Genomic DNA, 21,593 nt, shown 5'->3' on the forward strand with positions numbered 1-21,593 from the left:
GGACGAGTGGGACGAGTGGGCGAGTGGCGACGGCGGTGGTGGCGGTGGCGCGCGAGAGTAGGTTGATGACCTGCGGTAACGCGGCATTTTATGAGAAGGGTTGCCCACACGGTGTGCGACTACGTCGACGTCGACGTCGACGACGACGGCGCGGTGTGTTCACGAAAAAAAATAATAATAATAATAAAACATGCGATCCCGCCGCCGCCGCCGCCTACTTTACGCACCGCAGTCAGATCACCGATTTATTTTACTTTTCGTCCAACTCGCCAGTGTATTATTGCGTACGATAGCGATGATCATGTTAATATCGTCAACATTGATGGTTGTACTTCGTACGAGAAGAATTACTACAACAACGAATGTGCGGATATTGACGTTTACAGGTGCCGTGTACACTGGTTGTTAGTTAACTAACAACTTAAATTTTATGCCGAAAAATTTCTTTAAGTTTTTCAGCATTTCTAGACTGGAAATGGGAAAACTTTGAAAACGTAACCACGTCCTGTCGATGATATTGTACTAAGTATCGTTATAATTCTTTATAACGATATAAAATAAAAACTAAAAAAACTGACTATGAAAAAAATATGAAACGACCAAATATTAGTAACACGGAAGAAGCCATGTGCGAATCTCGAAAACCACAATAAAGAAAAGCTATAGATTGCAAAAAAACGCCATCGCCATCCGAATGTTTCGATCAAGAGCAAGGTCAAGCACTTGACAAAAACAAAACAACCGACGAGGACACGATCAAACATAATTTATAAGTGCTCTGGTTCAGCACTAATTTTAGACGTATCCAGCCATCCAGTATATACGCTCCGCTTACATTTGTTCTTATCATAATTACAATTAATTAAACATTAGGTTCATTAAATATTACAATTAATGACTGTTGATTTTTCCAAGTTTTAAAATAAATTACTACCAATACCGTAAAAATTATTATTTACAAGTACATTAATTGAACTTTTCCCACTCTTATTAGCACTTATCAACTTAACTTATTATAGCACCATCGAGTAATCGGCGGCACACTATAATATTATTCAAATCTAAATACCTATTGATATTTTAGGATTTTTTTAAAATTAAAATATAGATTTTAAGTATATGGTATAAACACTTACAACTATGGTATACTCTTAAATGTAAGTTCGACTTAATAAATATCGTCGCGAAAACGTTACATATATTTTTTCAACATTTATCGTTTTATGTTTTTAATGATAAGTGATTACTGATTTTTGGAGTTATTTTACAGAATCACTTATTTTTATCAGTCGAAAATCGTAGAACTTTCTTAAATATTATTATTATATTATTGTATTATGCAATATTATTAGACATAACAATTAATCATAATCAGGTAGTGTCACCAATGGACAGGGGTGAATTTATTGGGAAGAGGGTATGTGGCGATCATCCTCCTCTCTTTGGCCTTTTTTTATCACAAATATATATAATATTTTTGATATAGGTATACAATCATACATTATACTTAATATATATTTATAAATATTTACTATCGAATATTATATAAATCATTGTATAGGTAGCATGTTTCATGATAATACATAATAGTAAAATATATATTATAATATAATCATAGTAATAGTATTTCTATTAATCCATCTTTAAACAAGCTTCAAATCCACCCCTGCCAATTGGTGATTTCTGTCCTCGTGTTATTGTTAATTGTTATTTTTGCTCTTATCAAATACTTTTATCGTGTAACTTATTTACTAATTGCGTATAATTTGTTTTGAAATAAAAAATAAAATGTTTTTACAGAATTATCTAATGGCTCGGAAACGATCACGTGCATGTTTTTTTTGCGATTGTTTTACATTTGAAATAATCTGTAATATTTTATTTGTATAAAAGTAATTAGTATCGAAAAAAACAATGATGATATTTTCTATGCCATTCTTTTTATCCAAAAATTGTTCGATGAATCAATGTATTTATTGGAAAGAAGTTGATATCATCTCACGTCTTTGTTCTGAAATATATTTTTAAACATTAGTCACCTTTAACGTTAAAGTATATACACTAATAAGATTTCTCTTTGAATGGCCGGTCATTTGTGATATTAATTCTCTGATTGTCAAATAGCTATGTTGAAAATGTAATTTGAATTTCTAAGTTTTTGTATACCTCCTATTACATCTACTTATCATATATTGAATTTATAACACATTTGTAATATTGTTATTCATACCATAGTTCTATTAGATTTTAAAACATGTATATATAATTCATAATAACTAACAAGTCGAAATAACTGAATTTAATTAATTTTACATTAGATACGAATGAAAAATCAAAATGGCAAAAATGTTTTTTTAATGTAATCACTGACCATATTTTTTATGACAAAAGACATTCGAAACCTCGCTTATTACTACTATAAAATGTATTATACTAAACTATTACCATATGACGAAACAAATAATATGAGAATATACTCGTATTATAGTGATAGCGAAATGCATAAATTAATATATATTAAACTTCAATGTCAAAATGTGGTCAGTCATAAAAATACGAACAAAAATCAATAAAAGCATAGCTAAATTAATTTAGGTACGGCCAAAATTAAAAATGATTACCATCGGTACAACTAGATAGTAAATTCGTAAAAATAATAACGTAATGTAGGTTGTAAAAAATTATGATTTGTGATGGTACGTAAAAAAGAATATTTAATCAATTATTGAATTACGTTACTCAAGTTAACGTATTTTTTTTTATTTTTTTTAATTACATGTGTATAGTACTGTGTAAAAGTAGACCTTGAGAGTAGTTTCTTCGCTGTGTGTAAAACAGGCTTTCGTCTGAATAATTTGGATACTATTTTTATCACACAATCCGTAATCCCAAATCTTGTTTCTCTTAAAACATTATGTTGGTTCTCTGCACATACGTACACGATATATTTCAGGTTTACCTACTTAACATGCAGATCCATCGGGTTCTTAACGTCCAGTTGAAAAATAATACGTTGTGTATACTACGTAGGTATTGTCGGCTTGAAAATCTTCATCTTTAATATTCTACGTACCAGAATAAAAAGAGTTTCCGCGTCCGCGATATCATGAGATAGATGGCACGTACAAACAAAAAAAAAACATCAATATTTAAAAGTCACGACATTACTTCTATGTAATAAATTGCATAGATATTCCTAACGATTTTATGCCGGTCTAAATGCATTTTATGATTTAATATTGTTTAAAAACATTGCAGTTTATTAAATCGTAAAAAAAAAAAAAATAAAAAACATGGCGAATATAACCATATACATGGAAATTTTTAAGAATTATTAAAAACTGCTGCGTAGCTGTTTTAATCTTGAGTTCTATATAATATATTTATAAGAGCTTTCGCAAAAAAAAAAAAAACATTTTTTGAATGAAAAATATTTAAGTACATAAAATAATATTTCTTTTTAAATTTTATAAAATGCATAAAATAAATAATATGATGTATAATATAAATTATATGTGCAATAAGTATAAAAAATAAACCTTGGAACTTTTTCGAAATTACTCTTTAAGTATTTTTATTCGGACTGAAACCCAACTAACCTGAATGTCCGATATTATAAAACATAATGTACATAATATATTTGTTAGGTAATTTAGAATGTACAATAATATCTCTTGCAATATATTTATATATTATTAAATCTACGTGGATTAAAGATATAAAAACAATAAAATAGCATTATTATTTGTTAGTTATGAATTAAATACGATGTATTTCTGAAATTAAAATTTTATTTTTATGTTTAAAGCAGTTTTACCATTGGATATTTAACAATAATTTTATTCACTGAATAAATTGTTGGATACTAAAACATAAATAATAAATATTTGATGAACGATAAGTATAGATTTATTTTGAAAATTAACTTTAGAGCTCTCAAATATATATTTCTGTGTAACTTTATAACTCACTGCATTTAATACAATTCAATAAAAATATTTCATCTAACAAACTTATCTTTCCAAAGTTATTTCAATTATTTATTAGTGTATTTAAATAAAAATTATGATTGTAAAATATACTTTAATTAATATTTTATATCCTAAGAAATAAGAAAAATATTAAAATATGTGTTGAAATCAGAAAGCTTTCTATAGACGTACATAACACATACATGAATTAAGATAATAGGTGCAGTAGGAACTTAACAATTTTTATCAGACGTTATATGGGTTATAACTCATAATAGTATTATATAGGATACCATGTATTATAAACACAAATAAAGTTATTTTTAATTCAAACATTACAAATATTATGAACAATAAATATCATATTTATTTAAGTGAAATTTGAATAAAATAGGAAACCGTTTAATACGTATATTCGGTAATTATAGATTTAAATATTTTAACATTTTAAATACAACAAAACAAAAAGGAGTTTAATGGTTTTATATCAATTTATTTTAAGCACACATGTCTTGGGTTATTTTTGTAGGATAGAACATATCATATAAAGTTATTTTAAGCGTTTAAAATTCTGAATAACTCGACTTATTTTAATATTGTATTTGATTTACAAATGTTATTTAAGATTAAAAAAAATTTTGGTTTTTTTACGTTCAATATATGTAATGTTGTAACTCAACATAAATAACCGTAACAATGTGAACTATATAAGTTATATAGGCAATTTATTTATAAAATATACAAATGTATTTTGACAAATATAATCAACATACACACACTCCTATACATGACGTATATAAAGGCGTAATGTAGACGTTTTAAACATATGGTGGTCTGTTTTTTCGTATTATTCAATTATAAAAACCAAAAAAAAATGTAGAGAAAAAGAAACACAAACGATGTGTGATTCCCGCGATTGCTGAGCTGGTGTTCTAAACAAACAATTGCACATGGCCGGCCGGTCCCTTAGATACATATACAATAAAAAATTTCTAATTATAGAACATTGAAGGGTGTGTTTACACTTGAACCTGCGGGCTAGAGTCGGTTATTTTCAGCAATGGCGAAACATAAACTCATCGTTTTCCGCCAACTTGGAGTCTTTTTCTATATTTAATTCGAAGGGTCCACACGCCGCACTCATGAACTCTTGTTAAATGTTATATATATACGAAAATATATCATATAGGTATATGACTAGTAGGAAACAGGATATTCAGTTTCTATTTCGAAATGCAGATTTAATTTAAATAAAAATAAGTCGATTAGAAAGTCACTATATTATTTTGTTGTAAAATACTTCTGAGATCATCCTAAATAACAATAAGAAAGTTCCCCTCTTTTGTCGTACCAGTCGTTTCAATAATTTGAATTTTACCTTTTTCTTCTAATAACATGTAGTCTAATTTTTTTTTTAATTCGCTTTAAGTGGGTATTTAGTTAAACAAGAAATGTATTTGTTTTAATATTCAATATTGAAATAAATCCATAGTACCAATTTCTATCATTTTTCCTGAACTATTTACGCAATACTTGATTTTAAATTTATTTGTCACCTTCCACTATACTTTTTGTATAATTCTCACTGCATTCATACATATAGCATTATGTTATAATATTTAATAATAAACTTTTCATTCTTGTTTTAACTTATGTAAATAAATTAATAATTATGTAAGTCCAATAAAAATAACATTCTTATTGGATATATTAAGAAAATATAAACATATTGATATATAATACCATTGTTATCCGAAGAACATTAGTATATATTCCAGTGTAACATAGTAGGTACCTAAAATGACATATCAAAGTAATATTGGATATTCGATCATCTTGAATGTATATAAATTATGAAAAACTACAAATGCTAACAATCATTAAAAACTAAGAATTGTTAATCAAATTTTAAAAAACGTATTTAATTTGATAAAAGAAATTGGGATCAAAATCAATTGATTTTATTTTTATTCAAACTTAGTTTCTGTAAAGTAACTTTATGATCTCAAATTTCAATCAAACATTTATTTTTGAAATTTAATAGTAAAGCAAAAATAATAAATCTTACTACCACCTGAATAAATATCTTATAAATACTAAATAACAATTATAAGTTAAATTTGGTCGGAACGAAGGATTGCATTGGTTATTGTTAAACGGCAATTTAAATTAATTATATGAAAGAGCAATTACTATAGTGCATAATAATAATTAAATAATTGTTATTTTATATAAAAAAAAAAAATAAGCCAACGGGTTTTTTTTTTAGTTTATATTTAATCCTAGTCTTAGTCTTCAAGCAGGTTGTGCTGCGCTTTATGTAATATATTTTACAATTCTATGTAGCTATCAATTTTCAAACATCTTGACAAACCTGTTGGTTATCATTTACTATCAAGACGAAAATTAAATAAATATTTCCAAGCCTGTTTTATCGATTAATGATTTTAATCATAAACTTTGGTAATAGATTAATTTGATAAAATTAGAAGTAATCATAGTCCATACTTGAATGATATCAACATTAGAGGTATTTATCTGAAACTTTTTTAGGGGAGTACTTATAAAATCGGGTTCTGCGTATTCTTATACATGGCCCATAAGATACTCGAAACCCATCACTAATAACACATGTTTAACATATTATTAACGAACACGCGCATTTATGCTGTTATGTTCGTTCTTCGTGGCCACGCATAGTACTTGAACAGGCAACGTGGTCATGATTGATGGTTTTAAAAAGTCGTCGCACCTCTACTTACATGTTATTTACCCAGCACCCAGGGTAAATTACCCTCCAAAAAAATTAATAAATAAATCATATGAAAAGAAAAATCACTGATGGTGCTCACGACAGCTAAATAATTTGTACTTCACAACTCACCTGAAAGAAAAACATGTCCTACACGGCAATATTCTTGACAGTTTTTAAAAATAATAAGTTGAATTGCAAAATATTAATTAATGACAATTTCAAATAATATTTTATACATGTCTAAATAATTTATATTAAATAAAATAAATAACAACAATATTAGCGTCTCCTTAATACTGCTACGATGTACCCATGGTTGATTACTCATATTTCTATCAAATAGACAATGAAATTATCAAATTTTAATAATAATATTGCCGAAAATAAAATGTAAGTTATAATGTTATGTTAGAGTAAAATACCCCTCCCCCCAGGTTTTGAAAAGAAAGTTTATGAATCAAAATTCCTTCGCGGCACACAAAAAATATAAAACAAATATGAATCATGATAGTCCAAAACTCATTGTAATCGTACGTTTTTTATCATCATCATTCCACCTGTGTCTAGAACGTCATATGTTTGTGTATTCGTTTTTCTTTGCAAACAGAATCAAAAACCTGCCGAGATTGTTGTTCCTATCCCGAACGTGAGCAAACAACGTATAATTCTTATTATTTTGTTCCCGTATTATTTGAATAAAACGCGTAGTATGTCCTTAGATGTATTATTACAAATACTGGTAATTAAATTCAACGTTGATTTTGATTATTTTGATTATCGTACGATTTTACTATATAGTGATAGGTGTAAATAATAAAATTTTTCTGGTATAAAAATAAATACGATTTTATTTTTCTCTTAGAAACGTATTCCTCTAGTTATGTTCGGATACTTGACGTACGCTTTATCTTGTACATCGCCATGCGTATTGCGGTAGTGCATTAATTTTTTTGTTGAAAAAAAGTCCTTTCGTGCTGCGCACACCGTGACAAGCCCGTAATTAATGTAACGCAGAGAACGTTCCGAAACACGAATCGTGGTACAACCGAAAACTGTGTGCCGGCCGAGTCATTGTTGCGCGTTAAATAATAGAAAACGTGAAAACTCCAACAATTACGGTAAAAATTAAGTTGCTTTCAAAATCAAGACGCGTAGTGCGCTACCAACGGTGGTACACACGGTCTCTATTGGAACGATTCATTAACAAACGGAAACGAAAAGTGTACGTCTGGTAGCCGAAATGAATGTATGACATTAGGTCACAACGAGCGATCGAACGAAAGTCGCAGTTATCGGCGGGCTTCGGCGGTTTGCTTTCGGCTCGATTCTTCAAAGACGGCGAAGAAAAAAATTGAAAACCCCGGAAGTGCCGTTCGCAGGAATCGCGCTCGAAACCAGTGTCGCAACTACCTCAGGTGAAGGCGGTGCAAGGCACCGCCAGATGAGCCTTAAAATGTTTGTATTGGGAGCCTCGGATTCCGCAAATTTCATGCATATATTATATGTACAAGCAGTGGCGTAGATACAGTTTTTTTGGTGGGGGGAGAATTGAAAAAATAATTGAAAAAGGATCAATTCATAATATTCTTGGTGTATCTTAATACGAAGTCTTATATAATAATATTACATTTAAAATGGTACTATTATTATGTCTCGTATTTAATGAAAATTATTTTGTTATTCGATTTTTAATATGTACCTAATCATAGTAAAATTATATTTTCATTTTACTATAACATGGAAATATTAATAAATAATAAATATCATTAAAAAAAAATCTGGGGGGGGGGTGGAACCCCTTACACTCTCCCACCGTAACTACAGCACTGTGCATACGGTTCCGCATGATTTCAAATGCAGCGTTAGTACTATCGTTAAAACCTGAACTGCAAGGTTGAATTGAATATGTATAGTTTTCATATAATTTTCTATATTCCTAAGGTGTATTTAAGCTGATTAGGAAACGATGAAGGGCTTCTGAAATGTTCTCACACTTGGGCCTCAAGATTATAGTTACGGCACTGCCCGGAACCCGTAGACACCGCCGATCCTTCTACTTCGTCCGCGCACATGGCGTATAGCTCGGACCGCGCGGTCCGGCACCCCATATTCAGGCCTCGACGGGAGTCGGGTTTTTTTTCCCCCGTCGTGGGTAGGATTGTGCGCTTGGAACCGACGTGCGGACGAGCGCGGCGACAATCGTCGAAGGGGTGGGGGGGAGAACGTAGACGCTTGATGAAGGCTCTCGCACTAGCGTCTGGTTCGCGGCGACCGCCGGTGTCCGGTAGTGGAGGAGCCGCTGACGGCCGCGGACGAGAGACGGTTCGGTTACGGCCGCCGTCCATCGTCATCGCTTTATTATCGTTACCGCGCGCCGCGCGCGAACGTAAACTATTATTATTATTATTACGTAGTTACGTATACACGATCGGCGCGCGCAATGACGGAACACCGCATCGCGCAACACAATATCATTACAATAATAATATTGTATACGGAACCCGCTATGCGACGGCGACGGCGGCGGAGGCGGAGGCGGCCCCGGCAGACCGTGACTCGGTGCAGCCAACAGATCGCGTTGACCTTGGCCGTCGTCGTCGTCATCGTCGTAATCGTAGCCGCCGTCGGTTGCCACCAAATGTAATGTTGAGTCAGCACACGGCTCGGCGGCCCTCCTCCTCCCCCTGACCGCCAAAGCGCGCGATGCACGTACGTACGTTGCACGCCGCCGTCGTGTTTAGACAGCGGAAAAATACGTGCCGCCGTTCCGGTCGGACCGAAAATTGGTTTTATTTTTTATTTTTCAATTCCATTTCGTTTCCCCCCCCCCCCCATTCTCCCCACGTATTTATTATTCACCACATCGCATCACTACGAATATCACCGACTCGTACCGCCGCGCACTGCCGGTCGCTACCGCGATCACCGGGCGAGGTGTGCTGCTGCACAATCTATTATTTTTGTACGCGTACGTTACCACCGAGCCGAACCACCTAACCGAATTCCGCCCCCCCACCGCCCCCGCCCCGGACACACTTGACCGACGGCCGTGGACCGGAGTGTCTTTCTTTTCGATTTCGTCTCTTCGCAACGGTACCGCACGCATGCACGGAAACGCTGTCCAGGCTGTCGGAAACCGTGTGCAATACGCATCGTCACTTCGTCTCCGTCGGTGAAGTTGGGCCAAGTTGATGCACCCTTGTGCTCATAACGTTTTACGAAGAGATAACGCGTAATCGTATCGTTATAGTAATAATACAATATATAATATAATAATTGTATTGTTGTCTCCTTTGAGATTTTTTTTTTTTGGAGAAAAAAAAATAACAATTTTACAAACACGTGGTGAACGAAAAATCAGGAAATAAGTGCTTTTATGGACTCTCAAAAATACTAGGATCACGATCCTTGTCGTTAGAAATTAAAAAACAGTTATATACAACCTTAATATGCCCAGTGGTCACTTATGGGATGGAGACCTGGACATTAAGAAAGAATGAGGAAAAAAACTTATGATTTTTGAAAGGAAAATTTTAAGAAAAATTGTTGGACCAGTGAAAGACAGAGAAACGGGTGAGTGGAGAGTAAGAAAAAATAATGAATTGGAAAGCCTATTTAAAAAAGAAAACATTGTAAATACAATTAGAAATCGAAGACTTCAGTGGGCCGGTCATGCTAGACGAAGCCAGAACAACACAATAAAGATAACTATGGAAGAGAACCCAGTTGGTAAAAGACCACTAGGGAGATTTCGATTAAGGTGGGAAGATATGATAAAAAAAGACGCGTTGGCACTGAATGGAGGACCGGATTGGAAAGCACGAGCTTTGGATAGAGAAGGATGGAGAATTAGATGTGTGACGGGATGGTCTTGATAGTCGACAAACCCCAACGAAGAAGAAGAAGGTGAAAGAAAATAGAGTATATTAACGAATCATGTAACACTAAGTAGGACAGGTGCAATAGTAGAACCTTTTCGGGATTAAAGCTCTTATACAAGACAAAACAAGAAGAAAACTTACTTTGAATAAAGGTACCATAAATTGATTGGACGAACGTGGTTAACTGACAAGCTTGACCCCGCTCTTATAATTTCACACTATTTACTGTTTTTAAGGATTAACTTTGAATATTAGACGAAACTTACAAATCTGAAAACCGTTTATTCCGTCGACGGACCAATGAATCATCAAAAATATACGAAAGTTTAATGTAGTGCGGAATCGGAAATTTTCACGATAACATAATGTCTTACTTCGTCACGCCTCGTATTGTTGAAGAATGATTATATTGTGCATGGTTTAAATTATTATAATATGCAACACATGCAAATACCGAAAAAAATCGGTAAAAAAAATACTAAACGAAATCTTTGGGGAACTAGGGTGTTTTTTTCCTTATACGTATACACACACTGCGCACATCCAACGGATGTCAATTGTCATGTTTCAACGGTTGGAGAATTAAATTTATATAACAAATGTACACATACATACACTAACACGTATATTCGTCAAAATATATGTACAATTATTTATATCGTAATTGTGTGTACCAACTACATACGCACACCTACATGAGTACATAATTGCTTATTCGTATTTGAACTACTATAGGTTCTTCAGAATATTACTTTTCTTTTCAAATATACATTTTAAACTTTTTGACTTACAGTAATTTAAAAATAAATCAATCAACGACAACTAATTCCATGAGACTTCACAGATTAGGGTAAAACTAGTACTAAACTGGTTTGCAGTTAGATTCTACTTGATCGATATTGCTTTATCAATTTAATGTGGTGAATTTTAATGTGGTGGATTCCTTCTCCTTTTACAGCGTAGTTAATGAGCCAGTACTTGACATACCATCGAACGCTGGTCCCACAACCACTTTACCACCTCAACCTTGAGGTACATTACTTTCGGAGCGGCAAGCTGGTGCGATTTGTAAGAGGGCTCCCCTTCTTCGCGGCACCAATTAGGTTTTAAGTTGATATTGGTCGATCAACCCGACACTTCTTTTAGAAAAGTCTCCCACTATTTTGATCAACAGGTAGATCGGCTAGTGATGGGCCATTCCTTTTACGACAAGCTAGATAGCCGTCACCATATTTTTTCCCCTGACAACAAGGAGAATTGTGATGTCCTTATTTTTTTAAATTTTTATTCCGTGTCTAATTTCGATTTTTTTAATCCATAGTGCATAATTTTGCATCTTTGTATTATTACTCCTGCACAGGCAAGGCACTCCGGATAATTTGTTTTCTTACTTTTGTCACAGTTTGCACGATATTTAAATCCGTGATTTTTGTCTATGGACGCACATGTTATGTAAGTTTGTATGTTTGCACTATAATAATTTGCTATGTGTCCATATGTTTGGCAGATAAAGCATCTCGTCATTTGATCAAAGAGTATCATTCTACAATAGTCCATGCTTGTATGTATTATTCCCTAATCATTAATATTTAATTTTAAATAACTTACGAATATGTTTATGTTTATGATAATTATTAAGTGTATTTAATAATTTATTAAAAAGTATTTGTTCTAAGAACACAATTATACTTTTATTTGTAAGTATTATATTATGTAACCAAAAAATCGAAAATCGTATTTTATTGTTTTAAAAAACATTATCATTTAGTATTTCGCTTAAAATAACAGAAGATAATATCCGGCATAAAACTGTGTATTTAATTTTAATTGGGTTAATAGATATAAATTATAAAACATATACTCAGTGTAAAATGTCTTATAATTAAATGTTTAAAGATTAAAATTAGGATAGTTTTATATAAAAATATTCTACGTAATTTTATTGTTTTTCAATTAATTTTATGAATATTTTATTTTATTTTATTTATTTATTAATTTATTTATTTTATTTAATATTTATTATTAGGAAACGAAAGGCAACATAATATATCTAATACATAATACCTATTTTTGCATTGAAAATTGAATTTTGATTTTTGGTCGGGCTTGTATACAGGATTTCTTATTAGCAGGTATCATCCATATAAAATATCTGAACTGATAAAAATTTGTTGAGCTCGAGTGATAGGGGATTTAATGTTCGTAACATCGTCTTTCTCATTGAAATACACTTTTACAGCCAGCTTATTGATAATTATAAGAAAAAATTGCTGTTTCTTTTTTTAAGATGATATTTATCGAGAATAAGTCATTAATTTCACGAAGACCTTGCAGCCTTGACCACAACATAAAGAAAATTGAGACCGAGTTTAATGTGTTTCGTATAAATCATTATGAGAACATGATATCTGTATTAATACCGTCTCAGTCCATCTAATGGGAATTATAGCAATATTTCACTGAATAAAATAAAAAAGTAGCATCTGTGTTAACATTTTATTTTATACTATTAAATTTATTAAGGAGAGTATTTTTGAAATAAAGTCATATTGTTTTTGTAATATGTTTACCGACAAAAAAATTATGATAATGCATAAGTTATATAATTATGCAATAAAACATAAAACGCTATAATTTGTTAATTATTATTTTGTTCTGAGGGATATGGTCTTATTTTAGAAATATTATCTCTTTAAATTTTATAATAGATATTTAAACTGTAATATAAACCTAGACGCCGTCGCAATATTGATTATGTGTGTACGTTTTTTGTTTTATTGTTCGTTTAATAAACAAAAACAGTATGTATATGTTTAAAGTCCTTTCAAGGAAATCGCAGCAGTCATGCAATGAAAACTGAATATATTATATTTTCATTGAAAATTTTTATCAATGTAGTCGCAGAAAATGTAAGACATGTTTATCTACAAATATTCTATATTTTTTCTGAACCGTTGTCGGTCAGAATCTTAATAATTTGATTTTATTGAATAGTTAATTTCGATTTAGGTTTAAGAGTTTTTGATATAACTTTACTACTCTTGGTTTTAAAAATAATTAAATTTTAATATAATTTGTATAATAAATTAACTACAACCTTATATGGATAAGGTATTTTTAATTTTTTTTTTTTTTTTAATTTCAAATCGAATTGTTCGATTATCTTAAAAGAAAAAAGAATGTTTCGTTTCAAAACTTATTCCATTTAAAAATGTACCGATGTAATAAAGTTACATTGTACACGTATTATATGCGGCATAGTGTATACAGTGCATTTAATTTAACCCATTTTAATTACAATACATAAAGTGAAAAGGGCTGTCTGTCTTATTTTTTACAAAATACATCTCGAATTCATACAAATTATCATGAGAATACTACTCGTTATTTCTTCAACGTTTCCTTGCACGCAATTCAAAAATCCTATATTTTTTAATTCAATTACTCCATAGAAACTACATTCCGTGCGGTTTGTGTTCCTTCCACCACTACATGGTAAGTACAATATACAACCACCACTACTGTTACTGTGTAATTTAAAAATACACCAACATTATATATATATATATATATATATATATATATACACATTTTGTGTGCGTGTGCATGTGTGTGTGTGTATGTGTGTGTGTGTGTGTGTGTGTGTGTGTATGTGTATGTGTGTGTGTATCTTTATTATTTGGCCAGAAATCCGGAGACCGGAGAGTCGTTTTAACCAATCCCGTCTTGTTATCTAAACGACTAAAGTGCCGTGTGCACGTTATGCCGTGTGGCGGCAATGAGCTAAGTACACTAGGTTTTGATATTCTGTACGAGTTTTACCCTACGACGATATCCTTCCCGTTTTGACAATAGACAATAAACAGCGTATTTATAAACGTATACTTGTATAATATGTAGCCTGCGCACAATCGTGCTTACAAAAATGACGTTCTGTCAAATCTACTGCCGCACGAAAAACCATACGACCGCATGTACAAAATATGTTTACGGCATAGATATAGGCCTATGTGCGACTGAGAAAAAAATTAAAATAAAAGGTAGTAATCAATTATTGTAATTTATTCCGGTTGTTCGTGGAACGTTGAAGTTAATTTATTTAGGCAAATCTCCGAACAAACGGAATACGATTTTGTATTTTTATTAAGTTATCCTTCAAGTTGTCTATATGAAAACTACGATTACAATGTTGTACATTATTATAAATCGTATAATACACATTATGCAAGGTCTCGGGTACTACATACTATATACGACACATTGATTAATATTGGTGGCTATAACGTTTATTTTCAACTAGGAAAGCGTAGCAAACCTGTGATTATTGAAACCAACCGCGACCCCTAAACAGTTATTAATGAAATATTTTATAAAGAAATATTTAGTATTTCATATATTTTTAATGGGTAAAGGTTTTCGCAAATTACCACACGTAAATGCTATTAGACGGTTAAACATTTTGGGACGAGGGTTTAATACGAGTAATGACAGTTATTAAAATAAACGTTTTCGACCGAAAACAACATTAGTAGTTTTTGAAAATTAGTTAAAAAATATCAGACATTATAAAAATTACTTATTTTATAAAAAAAAATAATATAAATATAGTCCAGTCCATTATTATGTATTTATTTTATTAAGGTCTATAACATGGAAAAACATTAAATGTACGGACATTACAAAGAAGATTTATGTTTCTGGATAAAGATAATTCCCGTCACCGCGAAGTCAATTTCGATTTCCGGTTATCACGGTAACATAGGTATCCGTTGGTACAACAGATTGTAACATTTAATTAACTGCAGTTCCATATGGTAGCCATGATGTACTCCGTACCAGTGATTTCGAATAACGGTAGCTTACCTTTTGAGGAAGGTAAAGATAAAACAAAATTTCCGGGTTAATCTGAACGCAAAAAAAAAAAAAAAGAACCCGGCAATAGATTTAATATTATTCATCATTGTGATCAGAGGGTTGATAAACCACCTGTTTCCTTACCGCTAATTTACCTAACTCTCAGACATATTTTTTTTATCATATTCAAGGTGGGTATAAAAATTTTGAATTGGCGGGGCCCAGGATATTATTATAATATTACGACACACAGAACCCGTTTTGCCTCTCAATTGTCATGTTTAGCCATCTCTTTTATATATATATATATATATATATATAAATATATAATATACACTGCAAGTCTCTTTCTTCTCAGGGGGTGTGGGAAAAATTCTTCAGTCGTAAAAAAAGGGTTGATTGCGATGTAAGAAAGAACAGGTGGCAATCATTATCCGATGACTTACCTCGCTGCCGCCGCTGGTCTTATATAGTTTTTTCATCTTGGCCTTGAACCCTTGTGCCCTCTCGAAACAGAATAAAGAATAGAGGGAGTAAAACTACTAATACCACCCCCAACACGGAGATAAATATTCATCGATGAAAAAACGTTGTTACGACCCATGCTGCATCTAGAAGACAAAAAACAAGTGCAAATCAACTTCTCTTATAAACACCAACATACAGTTAACAATTTAATTTGTAAATAACGAAATAAATTGTTGCGTGTAAAATGTATGTTTAATTGTTAGTCGTTTACTTGAAATATTCATAAAAATACGCAGGTTATTCACATTTCAGTACGTTCACGATGGTGATAAATGCCATTTGCATATTAGACAAACCAATAAGCCATTATATAAATAATTTAAATGTAGGTAATTATGTAAATTGTATTCTTACAAAAATAGCTTTAACATTTACGCTACAGTAGCTTTGATTTATTTTTTGGAATTCGTATAAAAACTCAATGAAAATCATAATATAATAATTGAATACAACTTTCTTAGTAATTATCGAAGGGTTTAAAATTATATAATGAATATTATTATTTAAAAGATAAAACACTAGTAATTAGAGACGTTTTTTTTTATGAACAATTATTTAGGACGAGTGTAAAATTACAATACGAAAAATAATCTCCATTATAATTTAAGTGATTTAATATATTTTTAAATGCTTAATATAAAGCTATTAGATAGCCATAGATTAGTGTTAAATTCGATTATATCAATGTTTTTTAGTTCATTCGGTCGAATAACATTTTTGTCAAAACCAATAAAATTCGTACTCAAAGCCATATTGTTATCGAAAATTAATGAACAGCAATATTAAAGCATTATAATATAATATACATAGTATTATAGACTGTTGACTTATATAATATGTGAATGATATGATTACAGTACATTTGTATGTGTGTCATAGCTTATAGACCATTAAAAATACAGTAAAATACTTTCGGATTCAACTATATTAGCATTGTTGACCGTTGTACCGTTGATAATGCATTTAGCTTTTTATTTTATCATATTTTAACATTGGTAAAAATCAAGAATAACAACAAATAAAATGTACTTAGAAATACACAAATTACTTCCCAAATGTTTTTTATACCGTTACGTATTATTGAACTATCCCAATCGTTTTTTTTTTTTTTTTACAATATTATACGTAATATTCTAAAATATCACTTATCACTCATTTTCGTTATAACATTGGAACCATTATATTTAGTATTTAATTATTTTACAAGTTTATATTTTAACGATAATGTTTAAATAAAATTTAATATTTTCTGTTATAACTTTTGAGAATCATAAATATGGTATTTCCAAAAAAACTATTTTCGTTGTTACGTAATTTATTATTAATTTTAATTTAGAAACATCTATATGGTGCTTAATGCACACAAGTGTGCTATAAACATTTTTTATGGGGATAACATATTGGAAAAAAAAGTAAGAACACTTGATTTTATTATAAGCATATATTGAGCGTATTATAATAATATCGTGAAAAAGACTTATTGAACCAGTCAATTTACACTAAAGTAAAATTACAAGTCCTCCCCCCCAAAAAAAAACCTTAAGACCATGTCCATAATCAATACCTAAATAAAAAAAATTAGATCGTTTACTTTTAATTTCTTCTCAGAAATCATTCGACATTAATGTCTAATAATTTGTCTCTGTGTCAAATTAAATTTTACACCGAAAGAACAATACATGTGATTATCATAAGTGGTAAATAGGTATTAGGGTGCATTCCAAATTTAATACATTTCTCATAAAAATCTACACATAAATTCAACAAGCCTGATTTTAAAAATAATTTAGCTTCCCTCCACAACATTTCTATCAAGTACGACTATGGGTTTTATGTAATTATGTAATCACTAATACCATATCATTACCATATATAGAAAACAATTAATACTCAAATATCAAATAAATCCATACCAGCTGTATAAATATTTTAAAATAATATAATACGCGATAGAATAATATTAATACTCTTTGATTATGTATTGGCTATATTTTTACATGTTAATATGCAAGAGATAATTTGACTAGAAATGAAAGGGAAAAAATGTACTTTTTAAAACTTTGATGTATATTTTAATTATAATAGCGTCAATTATTGGTTTTAAAAAGTCAAATTGACGTTTTGTACTATAAACCTATAAAATACGTTTCCGTTGAATTTGTTATTGTTCGTTTGATTTTTATACTTTTGCCATACAAACAACATAATAAAAATGAAAAAATAAAATATTTTTCGGCCATCAATTATTATTTAAATCTCAATGCACACGACTGTTAAAGACGTATATTATTCTTCATCTGTTGTGACTCGTAGGCCATCCGCCATCACAGCAACACACACACATACACACATGTCTAATAATCTATATGGATTTTTGTGAGGCTTAACCTTAAGAGCGGTTATAGGTTATCAAAGGACACATTTGAAGAAGAAAAAAAATGAGCAAAGATAATCGGAGGGCTGCGATGAACAAGCATTTACGTATCATTACGGTATATTCGGACTAAACGTAGACGGCATAGATAAACGTACAGAATATTATCATGTATGCGTGCCATAATCGCGATAAAGCACAATCTAAAACCATAAACCGATGTCCAAAGGTCGACCTTTGTTTTATCAGTACGGTAATGTTTTCGGCATTTTCAGTACGCGGTCCGCGCAAAACATCGATTAATGTTGGACCGCCCGCAGCAATTGTTCCGACATGCACGTCCGCACTTTTAAACCAAATCCGGCTGTGTCAAAGAAAAAAGAAAAATTTAAAAAAAATGCGTTTTTTAAAAGAACGTCGCGCGTTCGATGCGTCAACGCGGCCGACAAAATCGTCGTCCTTGACCATGCTAACTTTGTGTGCCGAATCAATTACTCGAGAACTATATATCTCGTTTGGTGCATGGTTCAACAACGGTACCGTTTAATTGCACGCGCGTACATGTATTATTATAATGGATTTCGATTCGAATTAAAAAAAAAAAAAAAAACGAATCATCGTCGCCATAAAATAATAAAGCCATAACGCGAGATATGACCGGCTCGGCGAAAACCGTTGTTTACGAACCGTTTCTTTCGTCCGGCGAAAACAGTGATAAAAAATCAATACGCTTTCGACCTCGCGTTACTTTATGACGTGCACCGCGGGCTCGCATGCCAGTTAACGTTTTCGTCAAGCCCGGATTATGGTAATTTGGAGCCCGGGATCAAATGATTTAAGGGGCCCATAACCATAATCAAAATATTGATGACCCACACAGAAATATATTTCAGAGACAAAATAGAAATTATATTCTAATTTATAAATGTATTCCTTGCTTTTTTAATAAAAAAAATAAAAACGTTATTTATATAAACAATTTTTTCTTTCTTTTTGGGAAGCAAACCCTTTTATTATATCATCGGTATTAATTACCTCTAAAACATTACTCTCTGAACCAGGAGCTTACCCAGGAATTTTTTGTTGGGGGGGTCTAAAATTTTTATTTTATCAGTTCTTTAATTACAATTATACTCTAACTCAATACCAAAAAATTACTGTTAATATACTATAGTATGGTTCATACATTATAGGTATATTATATAATATATAAACGTATATTGAAGATAATAGGAAATTAAAATACACTATATACTATTATTATACTATTTACTATTAAACCGTTGAGTATGTAAAAATTTCAATTAGGGGAGGGTCCGGACCCCCCTTGGGTACGCCCTTTCTCTTAACACAAAACCATAAAACTATATACTGTTTTATACTTGTTTTTTATACGAGCTAAAAAAGAGTTAAAAAACGAAAAAATCTACTATCCATCAGGGCCTACTATTGTTTGATAACCGTTGTGGGTCCGGGGCCATGGCCCCTTTGCCCTCCCCCTTAATTTGGGATCGATTTTCGTACACACATGCATATATATATGTATTTTATCTACCAGGTTTTCGCCTCGGAAACGGACCGGTAAAACGATGATTTATGATGGCCTCCATGGTACCGGGGAGAGGGGGAGGGAACGCACACGTACCTACGACACACCGACCGAAGAAAAATACCGTACCCGGGGTGTCTCATTAGCACGCACGTTATGTGTTCCTCCTCCGCCTCGTCGGAGCGCGTCGTTAGGTACGCGCGATTGTACGGTTTGTAACACCTGTACACCGCACATATCGTATGGAGCAAGGTGAATGCGTGTGTAGCACTATAATACGCGCGTATATTTGAATGCCATTATTCTTGCCACCGGTTAGATCCGACATCTGCGCCGGTGATGACCTCTCCTGACGGAGCACCGAACGATACGATCCGACGTCGAGGTAAAGGATTGATAAAGGATTGGTCGCGTTAAGAAAACGATGGAAAACAAAACAAAAAAAAAAAAAAGCCAAAAAAAGTGTACACGTACATGGAGCTCCGTCGGTGCGAGGCGTTGACGGATAATTGATATAAATCGACTGGTATAACCGTCTGCTGGCGAAATCCCATTGTCGTGCCATTCGTTCCGTGTAAAACAACACACCCCGCGTGTGTAAATGAGACTGTGAGAAAACCGTGAGAATAATATTGAAAACTGTATGGTGAAAAAAAAACGAAAATAAAAAAATTGAAAATTAGGCGATATCCTTTTTTTTTTTATATACATTTTTTCATCAACCCTTTAAATTGCTGTACGTCGTGCGTGTGTCTCCCCGTGTCGTTGAAAAACATGCGCGTTCTTGATGTTTGTATTGTTTGTACGTGCGCGTGTGTGCGTGAAAGGTGTGCTGTTACACCCCCGCGCAATTATCCGGCGGCTGCGTACCACATGTACACGTACAGTGTATCCACACGACGTCGTCGACTGCAGAGGGAGTGAATTATTATTTAATTTATTAATTTTTTTATATTCTCCGCCACTTTTACCGTCGCCGAAGCCGTCGTTTTTATTTTTTTTTTTACTGCTAAAAAACATGTAAAAACCAATAAACGCGCCCGTTATGACGTACGAGGCGTTGCGTGCGTGCGTGTACACGAGTTTAATCCCTCAAAACCATAGTCAACCGGTTCAGTCAGTGCACGTTGAGTTGCCGTTCTCGTCTGGCCAGGCTCTCGGTATCGGTTTGCTTCCGAAATTCACGTCGCCATACACACCTATGACACGTCGTGCACGCACGCGGACCGTGAGCTACGCACGACTTACACTTTTCGTTGTAGCAATCAGACCGCGTAGCGACGCTCAAACTACCAGCGATTTAAACCGTTTTAAGAATATAATGTAAACACTATATAATGAATACATATACATATACACAATACAACGAAAAATGTGAGCACTGATTTGATTGAAAAAAAAAATGTGATTAAAGGATAATAATTCCAATTTAGATGCGTATTGTGCTTTCATTGTGATATTATGTCTCATTTTCGTTCGTGCAAAGGTACAAAGGTACCTGAATAATTAATTGGCTTTTAGACGTTGAATAATCCGTTAGTTAAGAACTCGAACCTGTTGATACGATTTGAAAAAAAAAATTGAAATAAAAACTTGCAAAATCTATATAAATATTTGAAAAATAAATTTTACCCTCTCTGGGTACTCGGCCATTTTAACGTTTAAATCTGTCTGGAAGTTA

The 21,593-nt window shown here is 32.2% G+C and overlaps 1 long non-coding RNA gene across 1 annotated transcript; it reads right to left on the reverse strand.

Annotated features, from left to right (window-relative positions):
• Positions 1-15,255: 15,255 nt before the first annotated feature.
• LOC112684054 lies at positions 15,256-20,787 on the reverse strand. Its single transcript, XR_003148644.1, has 4 exons — positions 20,622-20,787; positions 20,387-20,551; positions 15,908-16,072; positions 15,256-15,512 (listed from the first exon to the last, which is right to left on the reverse strand). It is a non-coding gene; the product is annotated as an uncharacterized LOC112684054 (long non-coding RNA).
• Positions 20,788-21,593: the final 806 nt, after the last annotated feature.

The sequence above is a fragment of the Sipha flava genome, unplaced genomic scaffold (genome assembly GCF_003268045.1).
Source record: "Sipha flava isolate LNK unplaced genomic scaffold, YSA_version1 23_pilon_pilon, whole genome shotgun sequence".
Taxonomy (NCBI): Eukaryota; Metazoa; Arthropoda; class Insecta; order Hemiptera; family Aphididae; genus Sipha; species Sipha flava.